This window comes from Phyllostomus hastatus, unplaced genomic scaffold (genome assembly GCF_019186645.2).
Source record: "Phyllostomus hastatus isolate PE091 unplaced genomic scaffold, TTU_PhHast_1.1 phas_scaffold_501, whole genome shotgun sequence".
NCBI classification, from domain to species: domain Eukaryota; kingdom Metazoa; phylum Chordata; class Mammalia; order Chiroptera; family Phyllostomidae; genus Phyllostomus; species Phyllostomus hastatus.
The window spans coordinates 44067365-44083053 of record NW_025334033.1 but is presented as its reverse complement, the minus strand read 5'-3'; the positions used below and the strand labels follow the sequence as shown (position 1 = coordinate 44083053).

Here is a 15689-nt window from a genome sequence, read left to right as displayed (position 1 = left end):
ACAAAACCAAAAAATCCCTCATAGATGTACAACAGTATGGTGATTACCAGAGGGAAAGGGGGGATGAAGATAAATAGGATGGTAAAGGGAGATAAGTGGTGATGGAAGGAGATTTGACTTGGGGTGGTAAACACAAAATACAATATACAGTTAATATTTTGTAGAACCATATCCCTGAAACCTATAATTTTATTAACCAATGTCACCCCATTAAATTTTATTAAAAAATAACAATTAAAAACAGGAATGGTTCATAGGAATGGTTTTTTTATGCTGGGTTTCAGCATAAAAAAAAAAAGGTAAAAAGTATACAAAACTATTCTGGCATGTCTTATAAAACTGTTTAATTTTTAGCATTAACCCTTTAATTGTGGTAAACACATCACTATTCTCACAGATATTGTCATTCCTTTCAAAGAATCTATTTTTTTAATCAGGATTGATATTCTATTTACATGATAAAGAACAATGGAGAACATACAGCCCAAATGCTATTTTTCAGAAACTAAATATTCTAATGATTTTAATAAAGATATCATCAATTTCTAGTCTTGACTTTGAAGAATGTGAACAGTGAGAAATAAATTCACATACCTTACTGATTACAGTTTAGACATCTAAATAAAGTGCCACAGACCAAAAATAAATAAATAAATAACTGCTTCATTTCAAAGGCACAAGTTCAATTTAGTAGATCAGCTGGACTCACTGCACTATATGGCAGGAGACAGGTTCTAAAAAGTGACCTTGGGATCCTTGCTCTACCGATGTTTCAAGGGTCCATTTCTTTATTGAAAGTATCTCTACTTTTAATAAATACCTAATTACTGCACAATTTATATCTTTGCTGATATGACTCTACTTGAAGCTTTTTTGACATTTAAGATTATAGATATTAAAATTTAAAAATTTAACAACATGCAATAAGCACAAATGGTCAAGATACACTCCTTCCCTTCTAATATTCTGCAAAAGAAGGTTAAGTAACTATTATCACACACCTTAAGTTTAGAGACATATTTTCAGAGATTTCAAATAAAAAAATTCAATAAATCTTAAATAAGTACTTTTCATATTTCAGATCATGAAAAGATATTTTAATTAATGTGTAGTATACAATATATAAACTCCACAAACTATAGGAAGATATATGCCTATATCAATTCCCTGACTCTTTTAATCAAAAATGTTTCCTCTGGTCATAAAAATCTGATTTGGAATGTTTTAAAAGTTCAAACATATTAAGCTATGCTTTGCTTTGGCACTAGCTCCCCCTCCAGACCAACCTGCTAATAATACAACTGCACTTAAAAAAATAAACAAGGAACACAAGTTTTTCCAAGGTATCAGCAAATTTCAAAATTCACCACTTTTAAAGACATTCCAATTCCTAAAAATAACTAGTTAAAATTTGTAACCAAACCTTGCAGAATGTAATCAGAATTATCGCTTTTTTCAATTCTATACATCTCAAACAGAACTGGCTTCTGGAAAAACAACTCCAAATGACACTAAAATGTAAGAACATCCTGAAATAAAAGTATATGGTGATATACTTCATGGAAATTATTTTGAACCACTATCCTAATAAACCAAAATATACTCATGTCAGCTCACTACTCAATCAAAAATATATTTTTACATGTTTCTGCAGTCTATGCAAGTTTCATTCCAGTTGTTCAGCTCTTCAAGTAGAATTCTCAATTTATAATGCAGCAAAAGGAAAATCCCTGCATCCAAACTACCTTCTATTTTCCTTCTAAATTGCACATTTCTAACTCCCTACATTCTTACATATTAAACTATAAAATCACAATTTCAAATGCTTAAATTCCCACCTTACTTTTACTATTGTATTTATACAAGTAATCAAGACTTTCTATATGAATTTTGTAGTATATTTCACAAGGCTAGGAACATACAGGGTCTTATTATTTTGGCATTAACATTTTAGGTTGTTTTTTATTTTAAAGAAGAGAGAGTACAACCTACTCCAGTATTTCAGTGTAACTTTGTCATATTTAAATAATCTCTCCAAAAATGATTTCTATATGACATACTCTTTAAAAGAATTATGCATAAAACATATAATTTAATCAACAAAATAAATATGCACTTAATGCCAGAAATAACAAGGGAAAAAAAAAACTAGTATAATGAAACCTTGCCTACAGTTTCTAAAGAGAGCCAAGCCAAAGTTCAGTCAGTTACGTGTGATGAGTCTTATTCTAAACTGATAAAAAGCACTTTTGGTGAAATTTGTTCTGTTACCTGAAAGTTTGGGATTATCTACTAGAGATTCTGGCTTTCTAGGTCCACCTTCTTAACTTGGCTTGAGTCAACTGTAAATTAATTCAAACACATCAAGTCAACACCTTTCCCTACCTTTATTCAACACCTCAATCAAAAAGTTAATACAGAGATGGAAAGCTGCTACTGCCACCACCAACATGGAGACTGTACCAGTCCCATGCCCCAACCTGAAGCTGAAGAAGCCACCCTGGTTGTATGCTCTGGTGGTGGTGTCTTATTTATTCATCACCAGAGGAATAATTTATTACATTATTGTTGAACCTCCAAGTGTTGGCTCTATGACTGATGAACATGGGCATCAGAGACCAATAGCTTTCTTGGCCTTCAGAGTAAAATGAGCACTATATTATGGAAGGACTCACATGCAGCTTCCTGGTTTAGGTTTCATAATCTTAGACCCATCCAATGCACCAAATATTCCAAAACTCAGTAGGTTTCTTCTGTTCACTGGATTCATCCCTGTCCTACTGAGTTTTTTTGCTGTTGTTTTTTTTAATGACTAGAGTATTCATGAGAATGAAATGGCCAGGCTATATGATGGGTTAGAGTGCCTTTTGACAAGAAATCTGTGGATACTGGATTTGTTCCTGTTAATGAACTTTTAAAGGCTGTACCAATTCTGTGATATGAAATATGGAAAAGGATGAAAAACATCTAGTAGAAAACATGGAAAGCATACTGAAGCTCGGGCTAGAATATGGTATCAAAGATACAAGCTTATCAGTGTTTTCTCCTGCTGACCTATACTGACATACCAATGATGTTAAGTGGCATTTCCTTCTCAGTTTTTAATTTCTTAAAAACCATATACTACATTTCTACAACTATTAAATAAATAAATACATACATACATAAATACATAAATACATAAACAAGCTAAAATATGGCAAAACGCGAAAAGCTCCCCAGGGACGAACCCTAACCACGACATTGTCATTGAACTTAAGAAATACACTGCGTCTCTGGCGTTCCGTGTAGCTTAAGATTGCAGTCCCCACGGTGAGAGAACAGGTGCTGCGACCCACAACCCACTCACTCTTGCAGGACAAATCTCCTTTAACTAATAAAGATGGAATCATTTAACCTTCCCAAGTAAGTTTGGATACTCAAAAGCCGCCAGCTCATCATTTCCAAATCAAATGGCGGGTGCAGGAGCACTCATGCCGTTAAGTGCCCAGGCAGTGGACCCTCGCTGGGAGTGGATCCTTGTACGGGTCCACTCCCTGATTTCTAGCCCGAGAACCCCTCTCGGAAAGCCCACAACGCAAAGGCATCCTCCTCCCCGCAGTCCGTGACTACTGGGACAGAGCTGCTGGAGAAAGGGCAGGTAGGTGTGCAGGAGAGAAGAGGACACCTCCTACCCCGCCCCCATCCCTTCTCCTCTCCTTGGCTTCGGCCCCTGCCCTATGCAACCACGGAAGACACAGAGGGCAGCGGCCGCGCCGCTCCACGTCCCGGCCCCCGGCGGCGGACGCCCCTCACCCTCTGCCCGCGCCCTCCCGGCCGCGCAAAGGCACCCGCCAGATCGTCCCGAGGGCTCCCTCCCCACTTTTCCCGGAGCCGCCGGATAAGCAGCAGCAGTTGCAGCAACAGGCCCGGGGATCGCCTGGGGGAAAAAGAGCAGCGACGGTCTCCAGTCATATCCCGGGAACCTGAGCGGATCCCGCGCTCGCCCAGCCCCAGACCCCGAGGCGCGCAGGGCCCGGCCCCCAAACGCCCCCTTACCCGAGGCGGGAGCAGAGGCGGTCTCCGCTGTTTCCCAGTTGCCGCCGCTACAGCCCTCAGCCGCAGCTGCCCTGCGTGTGGGAGTGGGAGGGGTGGCTGGGTGGAGGATGCTACTCTCGACTGAAGGGAGAGGAAGAAACGGAAACAGGAACCACCGCCGCCGCTGCTTAACGGAGCCTTCGGCGCCAGTGACTGAGGGAGAGCGCGAGGCGGCGCGAGCCGGGCAGTCGCTGACAGCGCGAGACCGAGCGCGAGCCGGGTCCCAGGCGCGCGACCCCGAGCAGCGCCAGCCCCATTCCGTGAGGAAAGGAAGGGGACGGGTGGACTGGGGACTCCGAAGGAGCGGCGAGGGGCGGGGGCCTGGAGCAGAGGGAACCGGGCCACTCGGGTCAGCCGGAGATAACGCGCGCACGCGCCGGAGCGCTTTGACAACGAGAGCAGGCGGGGAAACCCAGGCTAGCGCAAGCGTGCGCGCGCGAATGGGGGCGCGCGCCCCTCGGCGTTCCAGGCTTCTGGGAGAGGGCGCGCATGCGCGGGCCGCTGCCACCTACGGCGACCCTGGCGTGTGCCTGGGGTTCTCCCCGCCCCTTCCTCGCTTCCCAAGTGGAAAGAGTAGCCGCAGCATCCGCGGCCAAGCAGCGCCGCGGACCACAGCGGGACGGGGAGACTTTCAGTAGTGCAGCGTCTGCACACGTGGGCAACGGTTCCAACACGAGCGTAGGCCGCCCTCTACTGCTTGAAGGCCGGAGGCTGAGGGGGCCTCGAGTCTAGCTGGCTCCCCATTCTTAGGAGCGCCACCTCCAGGGAATGCCGTATCTCGACCACCAGGACTGACAGACCGGTGCTAGTTCAGCCGTGGCCTAAATGAGCGCGGGTACTGGAGACTGGACGCAAACTCTCTGCCACTTGTTAGGGGTAGTCGCTGCTGCCCGGCTGCAGTTTGCAACGCGAACATACTATGGCATCGCACCCACATGGGACCAGCTAAGTCCTACTTTATCTTGAGAGAGCTGTTTCCACATTCGGCAGGAGAGAAAGATGCCCCATGAGGGCCTGAGTTCGATGCCTGGCTTCTCCCCCGACCCCCGGCTGAGACACCCCTTGGCTGCAACAGCCCCTCTGAGGCGGAAGTTTATTCAGGACGGGAAAGAGAACACGGGCGGAGGGGTGTGGAGGCTTTTCCTTAGTATGCTTCCTACCCGCTCAGACTCGAGAAATTTCTGGCACCCGCGATGTAGAGCAGTGGCCCGAAGAGCTAGCTCACCATCCCAGAAGCCGAGGCGAGAACGAGGACCTGAGCGCGCAGTCCCGGCACACAAACTAGTCGCGGGCCGAGTGGGGTGCCATAATGGCCAATCAGACGCGAGCTGTGTGAGTGGAGTACGAGCCGACCAATCAGAGGGTGGGAAAAATGAGCTTCCCTTACCGAACTCTTCCCAGTGACTCCAGACCCAGATCCCAAGCCGGGGATGCCGTATTGCGGGAAGAGAAATGGTGCCCTGAAGACAGAATTATTTTCCTAGACTTGGATATTTTTAAGTAAACGCCTCGGGTATTTATCCTTGAACAAATAGCGGTGGCCTTTAGGCCTTTTCCTGTGAAAAGGATCACAGGAAAAAGGTTTGAGAGGCAGTGGCCTGACGACTCAAAATCTGCCTAGTAACGTACATAAATTTACAGCATTTACTGAAACAGTTTTTAAAGGCCAGGAACTGTATTACAGAAACAAATAAGATACTGCTGATTCAAAAGAAAAAAGTTCCCTATCCCTCAAGAAGCTCGGCTTCTGAGAGGTTTGTGAGCCCTGTGACTCCGGTATTTATGGGCAGCCCTTTAAAGTTCTCCATGAAGTAGTTTAGTTATTTTTGTTATTATTACCCTGTAAGGAGAGAAAATTAAGAAAAAAAGTGGAGTGACTTATCTAAGGTCAAAAAATACACTGGCAGAGCCAGAATTATGTTCCAGCTTGGCTTACTTTGACAATCATGATTGCTGTCCTCCACTGCACTAAGCTTATCAAGAGAACAGAATTGTACTATAAGGTCTGCAGCCCTTGGTTGTTGGAAACAAACAGAAATTTTAGGCTTATGCCATAGTAAGATGGATTAAAGGCCAAAGTCTTATCCGTCATACTCTGGATAATTTTTAGAAATCAGAAGTGAGGTAGATACTTGCTTTTTACTTTAAACAGCATTTTAAAAAGTATTTTAGGAAACATGTTTAAAGCTTACCTTGTAGAATACCTCAAGGTCTCCAAGTTCAGAGCTTTACATTTACCTCAAAACAACAGTTTATCTGGTCTTTATTTTTTCCTTTCCAGAACCCTAGGGATTAATATAGTTGTCTTCTCTGTCTCCTGCCCCCCCAAAAAAAAAATCTAACCAAGGAATGTTTATCCAAGATTTAGTGCATTTTTATAGCACAGTATAATATAAATTAAAATACCAAATAACTGGTGTCTCTAGCAGAAACTAGTTCTTCAGTGATTCCAGTTGTGCTCTGCTGTGTCAATGTGCTTTTCAGCCTGTGACAGAACACTTATCAAAGCCCTTTCCAGGACATGCCTAGGATTAGCTGCCACCTCAGAACTGGAAGTATCAAATAACTGACTTTTGAGAACAAATCTTTACACGTTAAGTTCCAGGCCAATCATGTATTTACAGAAAAGTCACAGCAATCCCAACATTTAAAAAACACAAACTTTTTACTCTCTCTAGAGAGGAATATTACTAAAATATGCTTTTCTCTTGATAGGTTACGGTAAATTTCTGAAAGTGTCTCCAAAAGGTTCTGCCCCTCACTGGCCACCAGAACACACCTCTGTCAAAGGGTGTTTTCTCCACAAGCTCCAGCCTCCCTCTCTGCTGCTGGGCCCTCTCACTCTCTATTCTCACCCCAGTTTCCTGCCTGTGCCTCACATCACTCCTAGTTTCTGATATTTGCTTAAGAAAGTAGAAGTGTTCCTTGGACTTCCTCCACCCCTCCCTCACCAGCTGGGCTTTAGGCCTATCTTTGCTTATGCAAAAATTTAAAGTTCTGCTCAGCAAAACATTATACAGAACATTCTTTATGACATTATACTGAGAACTAAGACAAGCTTCTAAGTACGGTCAAACCTCAGTTCTCGAACATCTTGGTTCTCAAACAATTTGGTTCTCAGCCAAGTAGTTCACAGAAAAAAAAATGTCTTGATTATCTAACAGAACTTCAGGTCTCGCTTCTCTACCCGACAACCCTGTCATGCTGATAACCCATATGATCAGTCATGCATCTTTCAGAGAACAAAGGAGATTGGTTTTTGAACAAATCACTTCTGAAACAGTTTTCCAGAACAAATTAAGTTTGACAGCCGAGGTTCCACTGTACATCATATTCTTTTACACAGCCTGGGTCAAATGCCTAGTCATCAACCAGAGCTGTGGGGTTCTTGCAGGTGGGACAAGAAGGAGTCAACTGTTACACAATGGAAAATACCAAAATGAAGGTTAAGTGAGCACCTGAGTAATAATTTTATTGAGAGATTAGCTAGATCAAAGTTAATGAACTTTAATACTATCACATTTCCAAAGTTGTGAACATTCTTATAGGAACTAGTTTGAAATTTACTACCATTTTATTAATGACTATAATAAAGTAATTGCTAAGGTGTAATATTTCTGAGTGCCAGCCCCCATAATAAACTCTTTACCCCCATCATGTAATTCTCTAATCAACCCTTCATGGTAGACCCTGTTACTTCAGGGGTGGAGATCTATGGGGTCACAAGGAAGGGTTGAGGAGGCTCTTAGGAGGTTCAGCAGCAGCTACTCACCAAATAGGTTTAGAAATTTTCTCAACTCTACTAAGGTAGACCCACAGGATATCAGTCCTGGAAACATTGTTAGTAATTTTTAATTGTTTTGTTTTCTAATTGTTGCTGTAGCTACTTAGAGGATTCCATTTTGCAGTAGATCATCCAAAAGACAACTCTGTTATTGCTACATACAAGAAGGTGTGACTTTGAAATAATCAGTTTACCCATTTGGGCCTTAATTTTCTCATCTGTAAAATAAAGGGATTGGACTAGATAAATTTTAGTTGATTGCCAGTTCTGAACTATAAATCTAACCAGCTTGACAGTAACTACAAAAATGAAATATAGAAAAACAGCCTATATATTTTCAAATTCAATAAATGTTTTAAGTCACTTTTGAGCCAACTCCTTAAATAGAAACTGTCTTTCTACACCCACTCATTAAAGAGCTAGAGCCAATCTTTTCAATCAGAAGAGTAAATGAAATGATTGATTCAGAGGCTGATGAAACTACCCAAACTACCCCTCCCTGTGAATTGCCTCCATGGCTGAAATTTCTTTTTTCTCTTTTGGGATAAGGTATCATATAGTTCACACTATTGATTTCTTATTCAACATTCCAGTTCTATACTTTCCTTATGAATAGAGCTGCTTGTTTTGTTTTTGTTTGTTTTTTAGGTAACCATTGAACCTCCAGCTACAAAAGGGCAACTCAATTAGCCTGAGTCAATCAGTAAATGAATTCCCTGGTATGACAGAGACTTGTAATGCTTATCCTGTCTTTCCAGGCATATACAGAGATTATATTTTCACAGGTACATCCCTGCCACCGCCCCCTCCCTTGTAGTTGGTTGGGCCATGTGACTAGTTATAGTCACTAGTCTATAGTGGGTTGTGCTTTGAAGTAATATGTGTCACTTCCAGGTAAAACATTTAATTGCAAATGTAAGTCTTTACATTTTTTACTCTGCCAAAGCCTAAAAACTAGTATTGTTGAAGTTTTGTCAGCCCAAGTCCCCAAGAAAGGACAATGTAATAGAGCCTACTTTCACCCTCATCAAGTCAGGATGGATAGTCTGAGTAAAAAATATCCTTATTGTTAAAGCCACTAATATTTAGAGGGTTTTTTTTTATTATTGCAGTATGACCTGGAATCTAAGTTATGTTAGGTTCTACACTATTCTAATTAAAACACCTGAAAACTGTTATAGTCCTGGAGTAAACTGGCCCAAGTAAACTAAAGGGGAAGATTTTTAGTCCATACTTGGGCGAGGATTCTCTTTCCTACCAGGTATGAACAAGTCAGATTGCCACTGGCAGCAACCTAACAACCACAAGAGGAACTAATCTTAGAATAAAGTCAACACACTAAGGATGGAAAACAGACAGAAAAACACTTGATGATATGATTGAGCTGATGGCTATATCGCTCCTGAAAGCTAATCCTCTCTAGACTTCTAATTCTGCAAAATAATAATTATGTCTATTGTTTCTCTATAACACATAAGCAGAAATATATCTTTATCTTTATATGTCTTTAATTTCATCAGAGGTCTTAACATAGATCTAGCTCAAAAAGTACTGAAAAATATTAGATGATTTAAAATTTTTTAAATATAATAACTCACACTCTTGCTTTCAGAAATAAAATATCACCTGCAGTAACAAAGGGAAAAAGTAATTTGATTCAACCTCATCTTTTTACAGATGAAGAAATTAAGACCCAGACAGTGTAAAATCTATCAAGTTCATATAGCTTTGCTATAGCAGAACTGAGGAAAAAAAATGAAAACTAATAATTGCTTCATCAAAAATGATGATAATTTTCCACTCCAGATAGAGAAGTAATGAGACAGTATATTACCCTGGTAGTTACAAACTTTGAACTTAAGACAAATTTAGTTTACTTACTAGCTATATGATCTTGGACAAGTTACTTGACCTCTCTGATCTCTTGGTTTTCCATCTATAAAGGAGGACAATAGTCTCCACCTTAGAGAGTTCTCAGGAATAAGTGACTAAACATATAAAAATCTCTTAGCCCTGACCCATGTGGCTTGGTTGGGTGTTGCTAGTTTGATTTCCAGTCAGGGTACACATACCTAGGTTGCAGGTTCTGTCCCTGGTCAGGGGCAGGTACAAGAGAGAACCAATTGATGTTTCTTTCTCATAATCTGTTTCTCTCCCTTTCTTTCTCCTTCACTTCCCCTCTCTCAAAAACTAAATAAAATCTTTTTACAATTTTTTTCAAAAACATTCTCCTTTATCATTTATATAATTCAGGCCACTGACCTGCATTTTTCCATCACATATAATTATAGGATAGCCTACACAACTGTATAGCCATCATTCACCTTTCTTATGGGAACTTCTCCACCCATTTCCACACTTTTATTACATTATGGCAGCAAAGAAGCCATGTTACTACTAATTGTCCCTTGGCCACAGCTAATTGGTCAGGAGCTGGATGGACACCTCACACAAGATGGGCCAGTGTAGTCATTCCTCCAAGATTTTTAGACTTTGGAAAAGAGGTCATAAAGTCACTGGACAAAGGGAAGCAGAGAGGGTGAAGAACATGTCTTTATTATACTGGACTTCTCAGTTCTAGGTTTTCTTGACCATTGACAAATCTTTGCCTTTCCTTCTTCCCCTTAGGTGTGCTTCTTCCAAGAGTGTCTCCCATATCCTTCCAATATATTCTCCATTTTGCATAAGCTAATTCCAGATGGTTTATTTGAGATGCAATTAATAAAATGATATGCTATATTATTATAAAGTAAAAAATAAGAAGAGGGAAAATTCTTATTCATGTTTTATTAACTAGAGCAATACCTCTAAGAATATGATCATCAAGTTTATAAAAATAAATCAAGAAACCTTTATCAAACACCAACTATATCTAAAGCATCTGTGACAGAGACTTGAAATTACCTCCCTATATCTATTCACTTATTCTTCCATAATAACCAAACCTTAATTTTTAGATTGTCCCATTACCACTTAACTAAAATCCATTACTTTCCAATATCCTTGTATGGGTATAGCCACATGACAAAATTCTGGCTGTTGATATCTAAGTAGAAATGTTGTGTAGTACTTCTTGTTTATTAAATCATAAAAAGGAAGAAGACACACTCTTCTTATCATTTCTCTCCAACCTGTTACCCGGATGTGATGTGATGACTGGAGCCCCTTCAGCCTTTTCAAACCGCTTATAGCTTTATAAAACCCCTAAGCTGAAGCAAGGCTTTGTGGACACTATTGTTGTTACCTGATCTAAATCCAAAGTCAAAAATAACATGAAAACTGAACCTCAGGAAGGAAAAGAAATAGGTGAGTCACAAGGTTTCAGGAGCAAAGGCTAAATGTCATTTTAGTCTGTGGCACATGCCACAACACAACAGTTGGTATTTAAAACAAGGAACAAGGTCCTAAAAACAACTGCTTATGAATTGTGTTGGCACAATTTACAAGTAGATTTGTAAACTCACACAGAGAGGATCAAGTGGAGCTAACATATTTACTTCAAGACTGATCATTTTGTTTAAAATGCATTCCTGGTCTTAAGGGCTCTGGCTACGAAGTCCATCTAACTTACCTGAGCTCTTTAAGGTTCAAGGAACAAAGTAACTCAGGTTACTTCAAGGAAAAGACGACTTTGAACTGTTTTCAGTTCAAAACACATGGACTGAAACTTACCTAGGGCTGAACTGCCATCAGATACTGAGGCAACAGGAGACGTGCTCCTCCTTGTCTCCATCTCTGTTACATTCCTCCACGTCATTTTCTGCTCTTCTCTCAGCACCAGCAGACTTCCATTATTTATTCCACCTTTAAGTTTTTACTTGCTCATAATTTTTGTTTCCTTATAATTTCATCTTTTTCATGGCGTGACAGAATCTTGACTATCTAATTCTCAGTTTCTTTGGTTCATATTCTCCAGAGAGGGAAATCTTATTGGGTCTTAATATCTGTCTCTACTAAGTCATATCATAGGTCTTCTGGCCTTCAGTCAGGTATTAAATCTGGCCCAGACTACTGTGGCAAGCTGGTCGTGGCTGCCCCTTTAGCAGTGGCTATGGGTATAAGCATAAAAGACTCTTTAGTAGAGGTAGGAGGGGGCAGACACAAGAATTGACATCTCTGATAACTTGCTATACTCCTTTCCCTTGCTTCCCCTCCAATTTTCTTTTTTTTTTTAAGATTTTATTTACTTACTTTTTAGAGAGGGGAGGAGGGAGAAAGAGGGAGAGAAACATCAGTATGTGAGAGATACATTGATTGCCTTTCATAGTTGCCTTTCACATGCCCCCAACTGGTGAACCTGGGCTGCAACCCAGGTATGTGCCCTGACTGGGAACTGAACCTGCTACCTTTTGGTTTGCAGGCTGGTGCTCAATCCACTAAGCCACACCAGCCAGGGCTCCACTTCAATTTTCTACAATTCTTCCAATCCCTGTAATAATCACATAAAGATTTTACCACTCTTCTATTCTCAGTACTTAGCAATTCAGCTCAATCTCGGCCTTCATATTGGCCTTTGCAAATTCTTCAATGCACTGTTTCCAGTAAATGTTGGTCCTGGTTTTATTTGTGAAGTCAGGTGGGCTGTGTTGAAGTTTCTCTCCACATCGAACATCTAGCTTCTCACCAGTTTAATAGCTCAGCCCCACTTACATTGGTTTGGTCACAAGGTGAACTAGGGAAAAATCATGAGTTACATAAACACAATAATAACTACTCCTTTTAAAATCAGCAAAAAAAAGTGAAAGCCCTATGATAATGGGACAAAACTGTCTTCACATAAGACAAGCATTTTAAAAGCTAATCTCTAGACAAATATTATTAAAACTAATGCTATGATATATTGAAACAAAGAGTTATGAATGTCTAATATATAAGTAGTGGAAATAGAAGTCATATAACTCTGAATTGACAAAAGGGAGGCTGGGATGTATAGAGGAGCACAGGGATGTTTGCTGAGCTCTAATGGCTGTGTTGCACACAGTAGATGACCTACACAACCACGTGGCATGACTGTGGATGCAATAATTTAAACAAGAAGTACTGGGAGAAGAAATGGATGGCAGGAGGCAAATGTCAGATCGTGAAGGATGCACTGATTAGGTGAAAAAGTGACTAAAGATAGATGAGATTTGGAGTTTGGGTAACTAGTTATTTGATACCATTAATATAATTCATGGTTCAGTATAATTGCATTTAGAATCCAGGTCTTCTTATCCCAAAACTGATATTCTGTTCATTCTGTCAGTCTCAATGTTTCATTTAGAAAAAAAACTAAATCCTAACAAAGAATCATTGAATCAGATGGATTCACCATCATATCCCCAGTGTCTAGAATAGTGCGTGGTCTATGGCAGATGCTCAATGAAGTTATTGAATGAATGGATAAGTAAATGAATGAATGAAGAAAGTGGACTTTTTTTTCAACAGAAAGGATTTGACTAAATAAAAGGAGTTTTGTCTCTACATGTTGCAAGATACTGCAAATGGATTACAGAAAAGTTCTAATACCTTCTAATAGCTATTTCTAAATTTTATTTATTGATTTTAGAGAGAGAGGAAAGGAGGGAGAAAGAGATGGGGAGATAGAGGGAAAAAGAAACATCAGTTTGATGTTCTACTTATTTATGCATTCATTGGTTGCTTCTTGTATTGCTCCGATCAAAGATTGAACCCCCAATCTTGGCTTATCAGACAACACTCTAACCAACTGAGCTACCCAGCCAGGGCTAAGAGCTATTTTTAAAGTATCATAGGAAATCTTATATAACTTATGTCCACATTGCTGAATAATAGAAGAAACCCAATTAACTTTTTATTCCTCATATAGGAATATTCTTCATTTTAAAAATAAGAGCCTAATAAAATAATCTGCGCAGCTGTTTAACTTTTAATAATCTATTTGCCTCTAAGACAAAATACTTGATTAGTTTTCCTCCACAACTTAGAATGAATGCATTTACCAGCTCCTCCCAGATATATGACTGCAGGAAACAAATTCTTCTCACCAAATGGAGTGAAACTAAATCTAGTACTTAAAATCTGAACTTTCCTGGAAAGTCTAAGACACATGGATACCATACTTATAGAGATATTTATTTAAACTCTGGCTTATAGTTATGATTCCTCATGATCTTATACTTAAAGTATCCTCGGCTACATATCACAACTGATGTTCACGAGGATGGCAAAATTCTGATTGGTCAGGGGTCTATTTTAATTATCTGAGACCATGTAATAGTGTTTTGAATACTCAAAGACAATCTTTGTCCTCTGTGAGCTTAGCTTGGTAACAAGGAGGCTAAATGAAGCTCTGATACAGTTTCACACAGATAATTTTGGTTTTGTGATAGGAAAGTTTTTATCCTTCTTTCACTGTCCTCCAATGACCACTTCCCATTTTGCTCACCAAAGGACCTAGGATAAATTTGACATTCATCACATCTAGAACTCCAGTATCACAGGCAGATGAAGTAAGACAAATTTTTACAGTTAAAAACTAACTTAGATGTATATTTTTTAAAATTATTTTAGGCTTATGTCAGTAATGCTCTAACAGAGTAGCATGAACCATTCAATGCCTTAAAGTCCCTCCTGTATTTATGACTTGTAATTTTGTACATATACAATTCTAAAAACACCAAACTGCTAGATATAGATGTTCATTAAATTGTTTTGTACAACAGACATTACTTTCTATGGTCAAAATGAAAATTGATTAGAGTATATCAGATTTCCTCTGTTACACCTATAATCCTTTCCAACTGCTAGAATCATCTTCTAATGCCTTCTAGACTCAGAGCAGCACAAGTTTCTATCCTCGTTTAGATTCTCCAGCCTCCTGGGCAGTCAGATAGAGCCATGTTCTAACTATGGGAGGTGGACAGAAGTGATGTAAATCACTCCCAAGTCTGATCAAAAGTGCCTCTGTGAGAACCTCCAGCTCTTTCTTCCCCTGCTTAGTGATCTCAGTGGCTAAATATTCTAAGTGGTCTTACTGTGAGATAAAGATAGGCACCCTGGATTCCTGAACATCCACTAGGAGGAGAGCCACCCTACAGATATTGGGCTGTGACGTGTACAAGGAATAAACCTTTTATTGCATTAATCCACTGGCATTTTAACCAACTACTACACTAACTAAGAGGATAATGGAGGGAAAAAAATCTAGCCTCTCATGTAGTTACCAAACCAGGTGCCTTGGCACAATCTTTTGTCAAAATGGGTGCCCTCATCTGCATTCCCTGAGAGGAGGTACCTTCAGTAATTCACAATACAGATGCTACATGGACTGGCTGTAGCCCTATATCTCCTCTCAATTGATTAATCTGTCTTCACTTTCTTCCCTTCACAATCACTATATAAAGAGCTGCCAGATTAATATTACTAAGGCACAACTCTGATCACATCATTTTCTGCTCAGAAACCCTCAGAGAGACCCCACTACTTCATGGATTAACCCCAAGATGCTTAGCAGTCTCCAAGACCCTCCACAATTCATTGAACAAATCCTCCTATGCATCCCAATCACTACTTTTGTCTTCTCACACCCATGTTCTCCAGGCCTGGAAGCTAGCATGGCATGAAGCCAGGAACTCCCTCAGCCAGATGCCACATAGCAGGTGCACTCCATCTCATATCCAGCATTCATTGACCTAGCTTATGGAACCTCCACCTTTACTTACTCCAGTAATTTCCATAGTATTGAATTTCTTCAAGTCTGCCAGCCTTCTGGAGTCACCTTTACCTCTAACATATAAATTAAAAGGCTCAACTTTCATCCTATATATTTTAAGGGCACTTCCATCTGGTTTATTTAGGGGGAATAAGG

At 40.1% G+C, this 15689-nt stretch overlaps 1 protein-coding gene and 1 pseudogene across 6 annotated transcripts in view; one reads left to right on the top strand and one right to left on the bottom strand.

The window, feature by feature from the left end:
• Positions 1-6875, bottom strand: part of FUT8 (fucosyltransferase 8) — a 187870-nt gene extending 180995 nt beyond the window's left edge. For 3 of the 6 annotated variants that reach the window (XM_045823064.1, XM_045823072.1, XM_045823071.1), the window contains exon 1: positions 4039-4557. The gene's annotated coding sequence lies outside the window, so the exon portion shown is untranslated. Of the gene's footprint in view, positions 1-4038; positions 4558-5237; positions 6103-6269; positions 6835-6856 lie in introns of those variants that run through there. The other 3 variants (XM_045823069.1, XM_045823068.1, XM_045823066.1) reach the window with 3 other exon arrangements.
• Positions 2451-2859, top strand: LOC123808424 (annotated as a pseudogene).
• Positions 6876-15689: the final 8814 nt, after the last annotated feature.